Source organism: Charadrius vociferus, unplaced genomic scaffold (genome assembly GCF_000708025.1).
Source record: "Charadrius vociferus isolate BGI_N301 unplaced genomic scaffold, ASM70802v2 scaffold529, whole genome shotgun sequence".
In the NCBI taxonomy this organism is placed as follows: domain Eukaryota; kingdom Metazoa; phylum Chordata; class Aves; order Charadriiformes; family Charadriidae; genus Charadrius; species Charadrius vociferus.
This window is the reverse complement of record NW_009650172.1, coordinates 930,612-949,678: the sequence shown is the minus strand read 5'-3', so window position 1 is coordinate 949,678 and position 19,067 is coordinate 930,612.

Below are 19,067 nucleotides of genomic sequence, written 5' to 3'. Positions count from 1 at the left end.
AAGCGGCCGCCCCTCCTTCGCTGCCGCTCACCTGGGCGCCTTGGGGAGCTGTGTGCCGGGGCCAGGCACCTCCCTGCCCGCAGGCTTTTATTGGGCCCAACCTCTCGCAGCATTTGCATTGAAAGGCAGGTTTGCATTTCAAAGTGCAGGAACCCCAGCGGGTGAGGGGGGCGAATTCAAACCTCCCACCCCAGCTGCAGGGGAACTGAGGCGGTGGGGGACCCCGGGGAGCATCGAGGACCGCACGTCTTCTCTGCTGTCATCACCCCACAGCTGTCCCCGTGCCACCGGCCACGGTTCCTTTGGAGCGGACGGCTTTGGGGACACTAGAGCATCGTGGATGGCACCCATGAGGATGCCCCAAGGGAGCCCACCCTGTCCCTGCAGCCATCCGTACCCCAGGAGAGGGGTACCTTCTGCTGAGCTCTCATACTCAAGCCCAGCTGTGGGTAGGGGACAAGCTGGGCTGTGCCTGCCATCAGCCCAGTCCCCATGTTGGGGGACACCGAATCCTTGCTCTGGGGTGATGCTTTCCAGTGCCCAGCGTCCACCTGATTCGGAAAAGGGGGGCTGGTGGGAAAGGAAGGCTCTACATCCCCCTGCATTTACTCCATCCGGGGGCAAATCCACCCTTCCAACCCTGAGAGCAAACCTCAGCCCAGCCCCGGCGTGCAGGACAGACAGACGGACAGGAAGAGCCAGCCGTGTGCAGGGGCAATGCCCCCGCCATGGACCTACCAGGGAGTCGCTGGGCTCCAACGTGGCTCCGAGGAGCTCGCGACCCTGCGGCAAGAGGAGTTTCTTGTCTGTTTTCTCTCTTAAAGAAGCAAAAACCTCCCTGTATGTTTTCTGATAGGTAAAACTAAGCAGAAACGGGATGCTCGTGAAGCTGTGTCTGCCTGCAAGGCAGCAGGTGGGAGACCACCCGCTTGTCACCCATCACGCCAGACACACCTCCACTCCGGAGGGGGACACGGGACCAAGGACCAACTCTGTGCCATCCGGGCCAGAAACCACCATCGTCTGCAGCCGGGAGCCTCCTCCCCGCCAACGTTCCCCCTCCCCACCAATGTCACACTCTGGCTGCACTGGCCACCAGCGCATAGTCACGGCTGTCATTTGTAGGCTGGATTTTTCTCCTCAAACTGAAGTCCAGCCCAGCAGAGGCTCCAGGAGGGTGTTTTGTCACCTCTGCCCTTGTCTGTGCACCAGCCCCTTCTTCCCCTGCTGGAAACATGAGCAGGAGGGCAAGGAGGACTGGTCGGTCCTCATCCTCCTGGGAAAGAAACCGCCTGGAATTTGACAACAAGAAACAGAAAAAGAAGAAGAAAAAGGAAAAAAAAAAAAAAAAGCAGCGAAGAAAGAGATTTAGGATGAAATTGAGAGACAGAGATAAAACAAGAGAATTTAAGAGCTTTTTTTGATCACAGATATGAATCCGGGAAGATTTTCCAGGGTGGGGTTGACTCCCAGATTTGTGAGGTTAAAAGGAAAATGGTAACAAAACCAGCAAAGCCTCTGACTTCAGGAGCCCAGTGCATTTGTTGCACAGCCTTTGCTTGCTTTCCCCCCCCTGCAGCCGGTGGGAGATGTCCCCAGCATTAGGGGCTGGGTTGGGGACAGCACCCAGCCACAGGTGCTCCCCGGGCGCCTCTCACTCCCACGCCAGCCCCTTCCTCCCCACGGCATCCTCAGCTCTCCTCTGTTCATGGAGGGATCGGCATGTCCCCGAGCCCCCGCAGCACTGCTGTCATCTGTTTGCTCAAGGTGGACTTTGCCAGAGCTTTGCCGTACCCCCTTCGCAGCCCTCCCAGCCGCAGCCAGCCCGGGCTGCTGCCGTTCCCACCCTGCGATCGAGCACGCCGCGCTGGAGCCATAGCGGGACAGCACCCCCGACCCCAGAGCCGTGGGCCCACGGTGGGTCTGCATCAGCCCTGGGTGCCTCATCCTATTGCTGCAGCCCCGATTCTGGATGAAACTGGGTGAAAATATTACATTTCGTTGGATGCCCCCGTGCCACATCCACTCCATGCGAGGACGTGGGAGCCAGGATGAGATCACAGGGGGACGGTAAGAGGTAGGGGATCTGGTTTGCAAGAAGGGAGCAGAGTAAAACCCCAGCAATGGGATATCACGCCCAGAGCTGACATCACCTGGGCTCTGCCCCCTGAGACGTGGCATGGCCAGAGGTACCATGAGATTTGCAGCATCCTCCTCTCCCCTCCCTGTGCCCCCCAGCATCCCTGGCCCCTCACCCAGCCTTGTCCTGCCTCCCTCCCTTATGACAAAGGTGACCATCCCACCCGGTGATGATCTCAGCTCACACCACAGTGCAGATTGATTGATGCACCATATAACCCCAGCTATCCTGGATTTTTCCCAAGGTCTCAGCACAGCCATGGCCTTGTTTAAATAAGAGAGCCAAGGCCTTCTTCCTCCTCCTCCTCCTCCTGCCAGCAAAGAGACGCTGGCTCAGGAAGTGGGGTGGAAAAAAAAAAAAAGATAAGAAGAAAATTCCCCCGGATCGGACGGTGGGAAGTGCGGAGGAATGCAGGTGGCTGCTGGGTCCCACCCCAGGGGCGGCTGCATTTCAGGGACAGGGGATGCTGGGGTAATTCCTGCCACTGGCTGTTTCCCTGCACCCTCCCCATGGCAGGTGAAGGGCTCGGCGGGGCGCAGCATCGCCAGATGCCTCCTAACAGCCATGCCAGGAGCTCCCTCGGTGCGGCGGGGAGGGGGCAGGGGAAGACAATTGGGCCATAAAGATCCACCGACAATAACTTCCCGCTTTTTCTTTCCTTTGGCCTGTTGATCGCTGGTGGGGATTATGGTTGGCAAAGTTTATGCTGGGGAAGAGCAAGGTAAGGAACCCTCTGTGGGCTCCCCTCTATGGGCTCCCCGAGGAGCATCCCAGCTGCTCGACTGGAGCTGAAGGGTGGTGCTGGCGACCCTCGGTGCCCCAGAATGCCACCTGCACCAGGGTCCCATGGGTGAGCAGCTCAGGGGCTGCCAGAGCCCTCAGGGGTCCCCAGCTGGATGAGAGGATGTGGCAGTATCCTCTCCATCCGCTCCAGAGACCTCCAGCACCAAACCCAGCCTGGGGAACTCCTGCTAGTCCTCCAGACCTGAGATTTCTGGTGGAAACCAGGTGGATGCAGCCGAGAGGGTGAGAGGACAGGGCTCCCCCCACCCCCACCTGCTCCCTGGGGCTCGGTGCTGCTATCCGTGATCGAGTGATGCCATCTCCTGGAAGCAGGAGAGCTGGAGAAGGGAGGACCGGGAGGTCCCCAGGTCCAGGCTGCAAGCAGCTATCACAGATGGAGCAGGTTTGCAAGGGAGACCACTACCTCACCCACCTCCTCCTTCCATGGAGGAGGCACTCACCGTGGGAAACCAAGCCCTGCCTTGTCCCCCAGCTTGCTCTGAACCCCCGCCGTGGTTTCAGCAGGACAGGAGATGCTCACAAGTGGGTTGGGTGGGTGGCTCCCCTCGCTCCACTCTCCTCCCAGAGCCTCCTGCCCCACCATGTCCATGGCAGCCCGATGAGCCCATGGCCTCCCTGCCCCCCCCAGCCCTCGTTGCTCCCAAAGGTAAACCTGTGGTCTCAGACCAGCACATCCCAGAGCTGCGTGACCCTACACGCACCCCCAGACCAGCCAGCGCCTTCCTCCCATTCCCCAGCTTCTCCTGCCTCCCAATATGAGGAAAGGGGAGAGCAGAGCTTGTCTCCTATGCATCATTCCTGCCGTACACCTTTGGAGCAGCATCCCAGAGACCAAGGGAGGGATGGGGCAGTCACAGAATCACAGAATGGTCAGGGTTGGAAGGGACCTCTGGAGATCACCTAGTCCAACTCCCCCGCCAGAGCAGGGGCACCTACAGCAGGTTGCACAGGACCGGCGTCCAGGCAGGTTCACAGCCCTTCGCCCCACTGAGTGCCCTGAGAGCATCTCCTGCTCTCTGGCAATGGAGGCATCAGCGCAACCCTCTTGCAGAGGACAACCCCCTGCCCCAGCTCCATCAGCCCCACTGCAGACTCCCACGTGCCCTTTTGGCTTTTCCCAGCTGCCCGAACCACGTCTCTGCTGGCACTTGTGTCCCCGTGCTGAGGAGGGCTCTGCAGAGCTTGGTCCCCAGAGAGATGGGTGCTGGACCGGGATAGCCCAAACTGATGTGCTGCCAGCACTGCCATACAGCCCCCCTCTCTCCGCCCCAGTGCCCAGTGTCACTCTTCGGGATCTGGATCACTTTTCTTGGCAAAATGCAAATGCCACAAATCCAGGGACTATCCTCAAGAGGGCATTTGGGACAGGGACACATGCTGGCATCTCTCATTGCTTTCCAGCACGTGCGGAGCCCCCTGCTCTCACTGGGTTGGTGATGTGGTTTCCCGCTGCGCCAGCACAGAGCTGGGTGCTCGCCGCACAGCCGGTGGGTGCTGAGCACAGCTCACCCACCAGCCTGTGATGGGAAACACGGGGTCCCGAGGGTGGATGGCGCCTGGCAGGGAGCGTCCTGGCTGCGCTTTGCTCCTTTGCCACCTTTCAGGCGCTGCGTAAGCAGAGGGTTAACAATTCCCACATTAAGTGGCTGCAGATGTGTGGGAAAGTCTGGGGCGACCGGACGGCATCGCTATTAGTATTCACCCAGGAGCCTGCCGCTGCCTCCCGGGGCTCTGCGGAGCACATTTAATACCGAGGTTTGTCGTGGGGGTTAGAAAGAGTGCGTGGGACGGGGGCGGAAAGGCCTCGAGGTGAGGAAAGGCAGCAGGCTAGCATCCTCTGCCCCTGGCTAGTGCCTCCTCCAAGCACCCGAACCCAGAGGATGTAGGGGATGGGTCAGCATCTGTATGGACACAGAGCTGTACGGCGTACGGTTCAGTGCTACCTCCTGACACCACTGTCACCCCGTGGTGTCTGTGGCTGGCATTCATGGTGCTGCAGGATGCTCCCCAGCACATTGAGCTTGGCCAGACGGTCACTTTGGAAGGAGCCCCGCAGTTTCTGTCTCCTCTTCCTCCCTGGGCACTGCTGTCACCCATAGCCACCCTGGCAAAGCAAGACCATGCACAGGGTAGCAGTTCCTCTGGAGACTGGAGCAGAGCTCTGGAAAGGGCTGGATGAAGCCTCTGTGCAGCTCTCCCCCAGGGCCCAAGTGCTGGATCCAACCAGGAGCAAGTGCTGGCAGCTGCCACGCCAGATGGGTTGCCCAGATGTGGTGCCGTGCTCCCGGGCACCCGCCGCTCCTCTCTTGTGGTCTGCGGCCCGACACCACATCAGAGCGATGCTGAAATTCCTGGGCTGGCTTGGAGCTGATAGAGGCTTGGAGGAACCGAAGCCAGGGCGAATCTGGCCCTCGTTAAACCTTCGAAGAAGCGGGAAAGGCCAACATCTGCTTCTTCTTTCCTACCTGCCTCTCACCTGCTGGCACATGGGACCTGTCGCTGACTCCAGCACAGCCATTCCCACCATCATTTTGGGTGACCTGGCTCTGGTAGCTCTTCTCCACATCAGGCATGGGATATGGGCTTTTTTCCCATGGTCCCAGCTCCACCTGAGATGGGGCGGGAGAGCTGCTTTGATCCAGGTGATGCCAGAGCAGTCCAAATACCCTGGAGTGTCCCCACCTCAGTGGCTGCTGTCCCCAACAGAACCGTTGCACTACATGACCCCAAGGCCCCGCTAGCACTTAACGATGCTTATTGAGGCTGGAAATCTCAGCCAGAGCAGCTCTGGCAGCCCACACTGCAGCTGTCCCAGCCCCGGGGGGAATCACGGAGTCCTGCAAGCGCCACAAACGGGGGTGCAGGCGCCAAAAATAGAGGTGAGTAACGAAGGGGTGATGAGGCAGAGGTAGCTGAGCTGCTCCCCTCCACCCACCCACGCGCTTGCACAAGTGAGTCCCTCCGGCTTCGGTGCTTCCTCCGAGCTGGCCTTTCCCAGGAGCTGCTGTAACCCCGACATGCTGTTCCTAAACAAAGTGCGTGGCCCTGGATGCTCCCTGGGGCCGTGCAGCTCGGGCCCCCACGTGCTTGCTGGGATGCTGACGCCTCTCCATGGCTCTCCCAGCATCCCAAAACAATGAACCCTAGACCTTGCAGACTTGTCCCGGGAGAGGTGTTTGTTTGCCCAAGCTGTCCCTGCTCCCAGCCCAGGAGAGGAAGAAATGCCTCCCACCTCAGGATCAGGATGCTCTGCCCTTCAGCATGCTCCATGCTAACTTTTCCGCCCTCTGCTCATCCTAGGATGCCCGGCCATGGGCTCCCAGACTATCCTCCTCTCAGAGCCTGCTTGTGGGGTCTGACACGCAGCAGGGATGCTGGTGGTCCCAGGCCCTGGGAAAGCACCAGCACCCGGGAGCCTGTCCCCAGTGCAAGGCACCCAGCAGGATTGCACCAGCGGGTTTGTCCCTCTCCTGTTGTGTTGGGAGCAGCAATGCTGTCCTTGGGAGGGGGGACGCTGCCGGGAAATAGCTCTGCTGAGCTATTCCCAGAAGCCCACGTGTCCCCACGCAGGGACCCATCAGACACGTCTTTATCCCTGGGGAAAAGTGTTGGGAACAGCCATGTGTGCAGCACGTCCCCTCTGCCGCCTGTCCCCCATATGAGCCACTCTCCCGCCCGCCGGCTCCTCTTCTGCACGACAGATTGTCACGGCTCTGGGGGGGGGCTGCCAGGGCCCCCCAACACATGGCTGCCACCATGTCTGGAGTCGGGGAATCCGGCCAGCGCGGCGCGGAGGAGCAGCAGGGCATTGCCCAGCCATCACCGCTTCACCCCCCCATGCAGCCTGGCACAAGAGCACCTCTAGCTCCCAGGGGAATGCTTCTCCAGCATCCTTCCTTCCCGGGTCTCCCTCTCCTTCCCAGGCTCGGCCAGGCCAGCATATCCCCTGCCGTGCCCGCGGCGGTACCTGCCCGGCCGCCGGACCCTGCCAGGCACGGAGCCCACTGGCACACCAGCCCCCGCGTGCGGATAACTGGGGGTGCCACAGCCCAGCTCTCCTCACCCTCCGCGGCTGCACAGAATGAAGACCATCCCCTTCGTTTTTTTGGCGGTGCAAAGAAAACACGGAGATAACGGGCGATAAGCGGCAACGTGCTGGGCTCATCCAGCCAGGGAATCATTATCCATGCCCATTGTGCAGGCATTCGAGGCAGGAGAGGATGAGTCTGCCTTGCAAACAAGCCAGGAACACAGATTTCAGCGGTGTTGTCTTTATGGGAAGGGCTTTTCAATTGTTGGAAAGGAAAAAAAAAAAAAAAGAAAGATAAAAGGGTACCTTTTCAGGGGGGTATCCCTTTTTAGGATAGAAAGTGCATTGTTTGCATCAGACAAAAGCACAACTCCAAGACGGAAATGGTAGCAAAAACTGGTGGGTCAAAAGACAGTTTTGATCCAAAGAGCTTCTGCACCTTGTTACAGTGCAGAAACAAATTGCAAAGAAATCCCCTTTTGGACAAATAATAATGTTTTTCCTGTTGAGAGATTCTCAGAAACTATTTGAAACTGTTGAAACCCAGAAAAATGCGGGGAGGACTTATAGGAGGTTCCTTAACAGACTTTCACCCCTCAGGGCAGGAGGGGTGCAGGACATCTGAGACGATGGCATGGCCAAGGTAGAAACAGGACCTCCTGCTGCCTCTCCCAGCTCCACGTCCCTTAGCAGCCCAAACAGCCCCATGTCCCCAACCAAACCCACCCTCTGCTGCAGTATCCCAATTGCACAAGACCTTTTATTCCCCTTTCCAAAGAAAAAAAAAAAAAAAAGGAAAAGAAAAAAAAAAAAAAGGAAAAGAAAAAAAAAAAAAAGGAAAAGAAAAAAAAAAAAAAGGAAAAGAAAAAAAAAAAAAAGGAAAAGAAAAAAAAAAAAAAGGAAAAGAAAAAAAAAAAAAAGGAAAAGAAAAAAAAAAAAAAGGAAAAGAAAAAAAAAAAAAAGGAAAAGAAAAAAAAAAAAAAGGAAAAGAAAAAAAAAAAAAAGGAAAAGAAAAAAAAAAAAAAGGAAAAGAAAAAAAAAAAGAAAAGAGAAAGAAAACAGGGAAAAAGGCCAGAATTGAAAGCAGACACAGGGGGAGAGCAGCTCCTTCCCTCCGGTTTAAGGAGGCGAGAGCCGGGCTGGTCCGGGCTCCTTTTGTTTCCCGTTAGCCGGGCCCTCGCCGCTCCCTCTCATCGTCAGCCTGCGGCAAAACTCCCCTTTCCTTGCACCCACTTTGGCTTCTCCTCCTTTTTTTTTTTTCTTTTCCTTTTTTTCCCGCGTCGTGCTCCTCTGCTGGGCTTTAATCGCAAGTTTTGCTCTGCAAAGGGTCCCCGCAGAGGGTGGAGGGAGGAAGTCGGAGGGACTCCACTCCTCATTGGCGAGGCAGCCTCCCCTCTTCTCCTCCTCCCGAGGTCTCTTTTATTTATACACACACACACACAGACGCACACGCACACGCGTGCACATCCCTCGGCCGGAGGAGGGGGGGGCTTTGCTCCACGCTGGGTCCCGAAGTGGCCGGACCCCTTCCCAGGTGGGCTGGGGGCTGCCCGGGACGTTGCTGAGATGCACTAGAGGAGCAGAGCGAGAGTTTGGCTGCAGCCCAGCCCTGGCACAGCTTTGCCTCTCCTTTTTATTTGGTTTTATTTTTTTTTTTTTTTCCCCTCCTCCCCTCCACTTCATTTCTTCCCTTCCCTCTCTTTCTCCTTTAAGTGGAAAAGCCTGGCCAGCTGGGGAAGGCTGGGAGGGCAGGGAGAACCTCGGCAGATAAAGAGCGCAGAGGAGGAGAGGAAGGAATTTTGGGGCGGCCAGAGCCCGTGGGACGTGCGGCACCGGTGCTCGCCCGGTGGGACCCTGCCCAAGGTAAGCCTTCGCGTCGCCCACCCGGGTGCCGGCTCACCCTCCCGCTCTGCTCCGGCTCTCCGGCTGGGAAACATCACGCTGGAGGTGGTATAGACCCTAAGGTCCCTCTCCCCGAGCCAGCCCTGTTGCTCTGGAAGGGGCTGTGCTCCCCCTGAAGGGGCTGGCACCCCAAAACACCCCGCCAAGCCCCGGGGAGGTGGTGTTTGGTGGAGAGCAGCCGAGCTCTGCAGGAAAAGCCATCCCGTCAGCTCTCCCCAGGTCCTGTGCTGGGACGGCTGCGGGGACCCAAAGGGATGCTGCGGTTGTAGGGCAGGAGGGAGGACCCCGCTGCGGCGGGACCCGGGGGATCTCTGCTTCTCCTTGGGGACTTCTCAGTCCCTCCCTGGATCGGAGCTTGCCCAGCCTGGTGGCTGTGGGAGGACTGGGGTGTGCGTGGGGAAGGGGCTGCTCGCCATCCCCAGCGAGACATCTTTTAGAGGTGTGAGCGTGCCCGGCTGTAGAGCAGCATCACCACAGCGTTAGACCATCTGAACGCATCCACGGTCATCCCTAAATGAAGGGGGCTCCTCAGACCACGTCGCTTTGGTCTGTGCCCTTGGCGGGACTCCTGTCCCCGTGGGCCAGGCCAAGGTGGAGAGGGACATCTGCAAGCCCTGCTCAGTGCCTGCACCCTGGTGTGCCGGGTACGGGAGTGGGGAGAGCCTGGTATAACCCTTCCAGACATGGATGTGGGCAACCACTCTGCTTTTCCAAAAGCCCAGGAGCTGAGGGTCTCCAACAGGCTGGAGCTGGTCTGGAGTGAAGCTGTGCTGAGTCAGGCAGCCCTGATGGCCCAGGGGCAGGGAGTTGTGTGACCTGCAGGGCTTTGGTGCTCACACTTGGGACCACTGTGGGCTCGGAGCATCCAGCTACTGCACTCACCTGCCAGCAGGGAAACTTTTGAAGCAGGACTTGTGGTGGAAGGGGATGTTGTGCTGCTCCATCCTCACCCCAGAGTGCTTGGGGCTTCTGCTAAAGCAGTGGGCCAACAGCTAAAAGGAGTCAGTTTGGCTCGCAAACCCTGTGTGCAGAGGCTTAGCAGTCCCAAATCTTTCCAGAGGGTCTCCCCCCTCTGGAAGGATGGGCAATGTTGAGCCCCAGTGCTTCTCAGGGCTTGGTTGAGGGGTCATTTCCCCCTCAAGACCCTGCAGGACAAGGTGCCTGTGAACCCCATGCTCTCGGGAAAAGGGTGCGATTTGTTCAGGCAGCCGGAGCCAGTGGCAAAGACGTGGCACTGCCTGGCTGGCTCGGAGGGGCAGCTGCCAGGTAGCCGCCTGGGTTGGCAGCCAGCCCTGGGCACAGTCTGACATGAGGCTTGAAGTCACTCCTTGACATTGATGTCACCCAGGCTCAAGTGTGCTGTGGCCCCGGTGGCAATCACCATCCTTGAGCAGTGTCCCTGGGTCCAGGAAATATCCCCAACTCAACCGGTGCGTCAAGAGGTGTTGGTGTTTGGGAGAATCACCAAGTCTCAACGGCCCACCTGCAGCATGCAAAGGGCCTTTCTCTCTCCCTAAAACCATCTGGCCCTTCCTCCAGCTCAAGAGCATGGAATGTCCTCCCTGAAGGAGCAGGTGGAGGGACCGCAGCCACCCAAATACCTGCCCTCAGGTCATTTCCCACATCCCCGCACAGGACTGGGGGTTCGGGGTGCCCGTGGGCTGTACAGGCAGCACGGTCTGAACACAAGCACGGGCAGCTGTGATGCTGCAGTCAGGAAGAAGTTAGCCATGGCTTCTTGTCCAAAGTCCTGGGTGTTTCTAGTGGGGTGCCGCAGGGCTCTGGCCTGGGCAATTGATGGATAAGCACACGTCCTAAACTCTGGGCTGGCACCAAGCTGGGTGGGCAGCTGGTGTGCGGGCAGATTGGAGCACGGGAGGATCTTAAAGGCTCCAGGAGGAGTCCGGCGTTAACCAGGGAACAGCGAGCTGTGACAGCACGCTGCCATTCGGAAGGAAATATTAAATGGCGATGCGTGATCTTGGGAGCAAACGGCCCAGGCAGCTTGTGCGGTGGGAAAGGGTCTGGGGGCTACAGTGGACACAAACCAGATTGCAGAGTGATGGGGGGAAAAGCCGCAGCTCTTCCCGTGGGATGTGCTGGAGGCAGACTGAGCACGTGGGGTGGAGGGAGAGGGTCCTCCTCAACAAGCGATGCCAAGTGCTTCAGCGGGGATGCACATGGAGTGGAAAGATTCAGGGTGAGCACAGGGGGTGATGAGAAGCCCAGAATAGGCTGCGGAGGAACTGGAAGAGGGATTCATGGAGCTGGTTGGCCACTGAGCGTTTGGGGAGGCAGCACAGAGTCTTCATGCACAGCAAAGGTCACTGCAAAGAAAAAAGTTAGCTTTTAGGGGAAATGTCTGTAGGTTTAAAGACCTGAGGCTGGTTGCCTTCAGCGCTGCAGGTTTCAAAGGACGCGCCAGGCAATCTTGTGACTGGGGACATGTGGGGACAGCAGCAGGGCAATGACCCCATGATCTCTTTCAGCCTCATTTTTGATGGGTCTGTGACAGAATTTCCAACGCGTTCAAAACAACGCTGTTAGGAAGGGGACAGGACTGAGCCCTTCTCCAGGCAAGACGAAATTGTCTTAGTAAGCACCAGAGCAAAGGTGAGGTTAAGAAATGCTCTCCCGAGGTTAAGAAATGCTCTCTAGCTGTGAAAGCGATGCCGTGCAAGAAGAGACCATGTTGGCTGGCTATGGCATCGCCTAAATGACGGGCCAGTGTGAGTAGCCCCTGCCAGTGGGTCCGGGCAGGAACCCCTGTTCCCGGTTCCACCCTGGGGCCAGGCAGTCCCCCAGTCCCTCTGGCCCCGGTGTCTGATGCCATGCCGAAGCGGGATGGGATCGCAATGATGTTGGTAGGGTCAGGCTCCTCCGAAGCGTCTTCCTGGGATGCAGCAGCAAAGGGCAGGGAGCGGAGGAGCCGTGTGCTGGCCGAATCCCGTGGGAGCGCAGCCGCCGGTTGCTGGCAGTGAGGGCTGCCTTTGGCCCAGAGCTGGAGGGAGCTGGGGACCACGCGGGCTCAGGGCAGGCTGGATGCATCCTATCGCTGCGAGGGAGGATCCGGGCCGAACACTTCGTGGAGTTTGTTTGTTTGTACTTTAACCAAGGGAAAGAAATCCCCTGGAGAGGAGCCTTGAGGGGAGGGTATAGACTGGGTATTGTTTCCTGAGAGGCTGGAGCAACTCCAGGAGGCTCCTTCCGCTCCGCCAGGCAAATTGGACATAACGAGGCTTGTTTTAGGGGTGGCTGTTTCCCCTCCTCCTCTCCCCAGTTGCCTAATTAGGTTCCCCGAGCCAAGCACACCTCTGCCCTGCTCTGCTCCCACCAGGACGCCTCCTCCTGGAAGTGCAGCTCTTTCCCGGCACCGTGGGGGACACTGAGCAGACCTGGCCGGGACAGGGACACATGCCAGGGATGTACAGAGGGGTGCTGGGATGAGCCATGCACCGAGCAAGGGGATCCCACAAGTCCCTCACACCCCCATCCTGGCAGCAGGAGACGTACAGTGATGCGCTGCCCCTCACGCCCTGGTTTTTCATCATGCCTGGGCACACACGTGGGACACAGGCTGTGGCATGCCCTGGTCTGTGTTTGTACCCTTCTCCTGCAACCACCAACCCGCAGAGCCAGAGCACTGCGGTGTGCAGAGCCCATGCAGGGAGCTCATGAATGCTCCCACAGAAAGGCTGCTGCCAGGAAAGCCAGGTTGGCATTGTGCGAGTAGTTTATGTCCTGTACTTCTCTGTCCAGGTCTCCACTAGCACCCTTCCTATGCTCTTCCCTGGGCTCAGTAAAAGCCGGCGTGTGATGGGGCTCGCAGGAGGCTGTGGGGTCCAGGGGCAGGAGCATGGAAGGGTTGGAGAGCACAGAGATGTCACCAGAGCACTGCGCTGGCTGTCAAACCCCAGGCTGCAAACCAGGAGACAGATGGAGTAGGAGATACCTCCTCCTTGCTATGGAAGGGGACTTCTCAGCACGTCCCCATGGGCAGCACCAGGGCTGCTCAGGGGGGACGAGGCTCCCAAAGCGGGCAGGAGATGGGCAGGGGACGGGCAAACCTGCCCCTCTGTGCGAGGCCCCATCCTGCCGGTCCCTCTGCCTTCCCCCTTCTGGCCCGTCTACCGTGAGCAAGAGTCTGTGACTGAAATCTTAATGCTACCAAGACACAGCAATTGGCACCAATTAAATTGCTACATTCATGTTTGAATTGCTTTAACTGGCGAGACACACTGTCTTATTTATACAAAGAAAAAAAAAAATATGTTTGCTTGTGGGTTTGTCTGAACCAGGGCCAGCAGAAAATACACCATTTCGAGCCCCGGCTCTCTGCAAAGCGCATTCTCCTCTCGCGAGCTGGAAGTCACCTCGGTTTCAGCCTTTGCCGAGCAAATGGCTGCAGAACAGAAAACCCCGCTTTCCTCGGGGCCGAGCACTGCTGGCATCGCGAGAGGGGTCCCCCTCCTCTCTTCCCCCGCGGGCGGCTGCCAAGTTTCCCTCTCCAGCCTGGGAGCTGTTTGGGAGAATATGGTCCGATTCAGGGAGGCGGATTGCTGGTGCGGGGAGCGGGACTCGGTGCCCATTTTAAAGCTGTGCTCAGGGGAGGGCAAAGGATGCCGGCAGCCGCCAGCCCCGGCGCTGAGTCCTGCCTCGGCTTCTCCTCCAGAGGATCTGTGGGGTTTTGGGGGGCAGGGGGAAAGCCGATTTTTGCTCCGTGACAGAGGGGAGAGGAACCGCTGGAGGTTATAAAGGACTCTGTGTGCAGGATGGCAAGCGTGGCTCGTGCTGCCTGCCCAGGGCACGTAGGAAGAGGTTATCCATAGGGGAGCATCCCTCGTGCAACCTGCGGTTGTTCACAGGGAACGTGCTCGGCTTTCTGTGCCCCACCCCACCTCAAAAAACTCCATCGCTGCCCCCAGGTCTTCTTGTTATAAGGAGGTGGGGGCCAGACCCTCATCGTGCGCGATTGCCTGCCGGGGTTGTGTCCCCGGTCTGCCAGCGGGCAGGGGGGGAGGCAGGGGGGGAGGGTGGCTGCCCCCAGCACTGTGGTTTGGCTGTCTCTGCGGTCCCGGTGCTGAGGGCCACCACCCTGGTCTTCTTACCCCACTGGTGGGCTTATGGAGGAGGGGGCAGGATCAGCCCCTGGCACCAAGAGCTGCACCAACTCAGAGACCCAGAAATAGCAGGGCCAAACCAAACACAACCTCCCTCTGAAAGCAGCCTCTGCCCTTTACACCCCAGCGCTGCCTGGCCCTGTCCTCTCCTCCCCTGGCCACGGTGCCAGGCTCCTCTCCAGGTCCCACGGATAGGTGAAGGGTGCCCTGACTGCAGAGCTGGTGAGATGCTAATCCCGGCCACGAGAGCCTAAAACCCCAGAACAAAGCGATTACGCTCGGGTCCCTCGCAGGCAGCTGAGAAGAGAAGAGCCGATGCATCCACACGGATTATCTCCTCCTCCCCGGCACAGCCGTGTCTCGAGGAAATTTTCAGAGGAGGATCAGGTTGCTTTCACTGGGATGTGGGGTTGGTAAGACCACAACACTCTGACTGCTGCTGGGGCTCTGCAAAGCCCCTACATCCTCCTAGGGCTCAGGATGGCTCTTTTTCTCCTCTTGGCTCCATTGCCCTCCCCTCGCAGCTGATGATTAGGGGTTAATTAGAGCCAGCTGGGACCCTTGGCCCCAGCCCTGGCCCCACCGTAGCAGCCACCCTTGAACAGTGAGCAGGTGATGGAGATGCCAATGTGCTGGGGACTGTTTTTCTACTCGTGTATACCTTAACAAAGCGCTTCCCTTGGATTGCTGTGGGAAGGCAGACACGGCTTTCCGGGAGCCGCAGCACAAGAGTAAGTAAAGCCATGTGGGTGGTAGGGAATGAGCAGCCAGGATGGTCCCCAACCCTTGGTCCCCCATCCCCTGCTTCTCCTCTCCACTCTGCCAGCGGTGGGGAAAAGCATCAAGCGAGCGGATGGGCTCTGCTCTGGGAGGCCAGCCCCATCCAGCCCCACATGTTCAGGAGCTGGAACCCCCCAAATATTCCAGTTTGGGGGTGAAGGGGCTAGAGAGCTCTTTGAGTCACTCCTACCAGTAAGCCCTGAGGCTTTGCAGTTGGAGCTGGCTTTTCCCGGGGCTGGTGGCGAAGTGATGCAAGGGACTTGCGTGGGTCCTGCTCTGTGGTTTGCGTGCCCTGCAGCCACATTCGTAGCTCTCATTGCTCATGTGCTTGTGAAGCAGCGTGGTGCTTTCTCCCAAAAAAATCTTTGCTGTCAGGGGCGATGGAGAAGTTGAGGGAAGGTCATGGGCAGCCCCGACTGGGTTCTGGCACGTCGTTTAGAGCATCCTGCTGGAGAAGGGCTGACACGCTCCCAAGGGGCACATTTGTGCCTCCCCTGGTGGGTCATCACACTGCAAGGGGTGAGCCCCAAAGCCGAGCGCGAGCATCACTGGTCATGTACCACACCAGCCTTCATGGCTGTGCTCCAAAACACCGGTCAGCCCCCAGCACCACCACGGACCAGTCCCAGCACCACCACAAGCCAGCCCCACCGGCACCATGGCCCTGGCACCTAGCGGCTGCTTTAGGGAGACCAAGGTGGGCAGGATTCGGCCGGAGCGATGCGTGGCGTATGCAGCAAGGGTCATCCGGGCACCGTGTCCGCCTTGCCCAGCACGTGGCAGCTGTTCCTCCCAACACCCCCATCCCTCCTTCCCCAGCCCCAGGTGAGCCCTGGTCCTCTCCCAGGGTTTTCCCACGGCCCGGGCCAAGCTCGCAGGCTGTGGGGAGCAGCCCCGCCGTCCCCGGGACTCGGCCTTTCCTGCGGAAGCGGGGGAGCATGCGCCGGCGAAAGGGCCGGGAATACCAACACTCGGGGCTGGGGGATTATTTATAACGCTGGCACCTCTCCAAACAGATGTTTCGTTTTATTTTGAACTTGCACTAAATAGGTCGCTCGTTTCCTCCGTCTCCCATGGGCTTAAAATGGAGGGGGAAAGCGGGAGGAATTAGGGGTGAGAGAGTGGGGCTCGCCATGGTCCCACGTCCCCCCGTGTCAGCTCCTTGCAGCGATGCGTCGCGGAGAGCCAGCGGCTGGAGGTTCGCTGGATCGCGTGCGGGGATGTCACGGTCCCCCCCGTGCTTGGAGAGGGAGGATGGCCGCAGCCGAAACAGGGCTGCGTGGGGCTCTCCACCCCACCGCATTCCTCGCATGTCTGATCCCAGGGCTGCTGAATCACGCCGCTGGGGCTCAACATGGACTCGTCATCCTCCCCAGCAGCCTCCCCTCCTGCTTTGGAGTCACGGTCTTCATTTTTGGCTTTATGGCAGATGCTGTCAAAGCCTGCGATAGCCCATGGCTGGCCCAGAGGAGGCTGGCTGTGCTAGCTCGTGTCCTGTCATCTGCTGTAGGATCAGTATCTTCATGACCACACAACCACCTTCTCCAGGTGCCACCAAAGGTGGGGACCAGGGTCTGGAGTCCTGGGCAGGGGTTCTGGTCATGCCAGCCCCACTCTCTGCAGAAGTGGCAGGCAGGAGAGCAGTCCCTTGTGTGGGCACGGTGGCCCTGAGCTCATGCTGCCCCAGAGGTGGCATCTGCCCATGCTTTGACCATCTCCTAGAGAGCTTGGTCTACACCAGGGATCAGTGGTTGTGGCTTTGATCACGTATTTATAGACCAAGGAGCTCTGGCAAAACTGCACAGAGGGCTCAGGCATTTGCGATGCTGCCTGTGAGTGCTTGTAAAACCTCACCTCTGCGTGACTAAAAGAAACCCCCAAACCCAGGCATGTTGCAAGCAGACACCTGGGGCTCTCGGCATCCTTTGGTCTCACCAGTGCCTGGGGTGAAGCCTCAGGACCCCCCTTTGGGCTGGCAGGCAGCCAGGCAAAGGCTTGGGGGGATGTGTGTGGGGGAGTTTGCCCCCAGGCATCCATCCCTTGGGCAGGGATGGCGTGTGGGACCCCGGGGACTCCCCAGCCCCTCTGCTCCTCAGCCCGGTTTCAGATTTCCTACCTCTGCGTTTTATCAGCAGCTGTTTATGGGCCTTGGGATGACAGGCTCCCCATGTGTGTGCCCTGCCTAATTCTAGCCATGTGCTGGGAAAAAGAAAAAGAGCTCTGTGATGATAATCTGGCCTGTGAGTAAACGCGGTGTCATGGGAGCCGAGGGACCCCAGAGGAGAGATGTTGCAACTCCGGACCTGTCCAGCCAAGGGAAAAAAAAAAAGAAAAAGAAAAAAAAAAAAAAAAAGCCCTGCTCAGTTTTATTTAGATTAAAGGGTGGGAAAGAAGCAGTCGCACAGGCCGGGGGGAGGGTGGCAGAGGAAAACAGGACAAGCCAAAGGGTTTCACTGCTGGACAAGCAAGGCTTGGGTTTCAGGGGTCGCCAGCCTTTGCTCGGAGAGCTTTTTGCTTTCAAAAGCGGGGGACGGTGACCCCCCCAGCCAGAAGAAGCCCTCGCCCCCTGGCTGCAAGCGGCGTTGATCATGGGATCCATACAGGGCTTTCTTCATTGCATACGGGCACCCATGATCTCACTTAATGACTCAGATGCGCTTAGACAAAGAAGAAATAAAGTATATTTTACTTCCCGCTAATTTGCACCAGATGTCCCTGTCCCTCTTGGCAGGACGGCAGGGCCAGCGAGCATTGTGGGAGCGCCTGGAAGCGCAGCCCCGGCAAGACAAGGGGCTAGAAATAGAAAGCCAGAGGAAGAGAAAGGACCGACGGCTGCGCGCGAGGCCTGGCTTCGCTTCTCCGCTCCTGCCTTTGCCGTGGCCGCGCCGCCGCCACCAGCCGAGATGCCCTCGCGTGCTGGGATGGCACCCAGCACCGCTGCCCAGCATCGCCGGAGAGGTTCGGTTCGGGCAAGGGGCACATGGCCCGGGGACAAGAGCAACGTGGGGCAATGGATGCAGGAATTGCCCCTGGATTTGCTGAGAGGGGGCTGTGCACCCCGATTTCCAGCAGATAGCACATCCCCTTGCTGGTGATTGATGGTCGGTAGGGACCAGAGCTCCTTCCAAAGTGCCTGTCAGAGCAGCCATGGATGGTCTCCCCCTCCCCGGCATGCTGAGCCATCCCCTTCCCTGGGCACCAGGTTTGCAGGCTGGTTTCCAGCTCCCACAGTTCTGTGGGTGCTGGTGGGACCCCCATACTGCTTCTCCACAGGGCGTTAGTAGTTGTGGAGGAGAGGTGAGAAACATGGTCTAGGCATGCTCAGGAGGAGGTCAGTGGACAGGGAGGGCCTCCTTGGCGTGGGTGCCTACCCGCGTAGATCTCCCATGGTTTAAGGCATGGGCTGGATGGGCTTTTAAGGGCTGGAAATGGCCCCATTCCACGTGCTTGGGAATGGGCAGTGCCATGAGATGCTCGTGCCAGCAGTGGCTGCCGTGTGTGCTGGGATGCTCTGCCAGGAGCTCTGTGCCCTACACATGCTGGGAGCAAGCGCAGAGGGAAGGAGGCTCAGAGGTATGGCAGGGCACGCTGAGCAAAGTCAGAGGAAATTCTTGCCTCGTTACCCAAGAATAGCCAAGACTGAGCCCACACAACATATTTGGGGCATCAGCAAAGGCATCTTTGGCTTATTAGCATCCTTAAACAAGAGACAGGTCTGGAGTCGGGGAAAGGTAATAAATGAACAAGGTTTGGTGATGCTGGAGCTCCTTAGCCGGGCACTGTGAGGTGGGAGGAGTGGCAGAGATGGCTGAAGGAATGGTCCTCCCTAAATAAAGGTGGGACCAACTCCAGCAGAGGCTGGATACGGCTCTTCCTTGTATCCAAACCACGGGCGTAGCCCTGCTCCCGTCACAGGAATTCCTGTCCAAGTTCATCAGTCACAGAGGCATCAGCCCCCGGCTGGCGCTCACAGCGGCGAGCGGGGGAGTGGGAGAGGAGGCAGAGGAGAAAGCTCAGCTGTCGTCAGGTTTGGGATGCGGGACAAACGGGAGGCGGGCTGCTCTGGAGAAGCTGCGAAGTCATGAGATGGGGAATCATGAGACTTGAATCCCGGTCCTGGCACAACCGTGGTCCTGCTGCGTGGCCTTGGCCCATGACATTTGACCTCTCTGCTCTGGCCCTCTCGCCTGTGTCCGGTCTGTGAGAGCACTGCTCCACGGGCTGTCCGAGCTCGGGGTGCCCTCTGCACAGCGCTGATGCTACTCAGGGATGTTGCCCCCTTCCCCCCCCC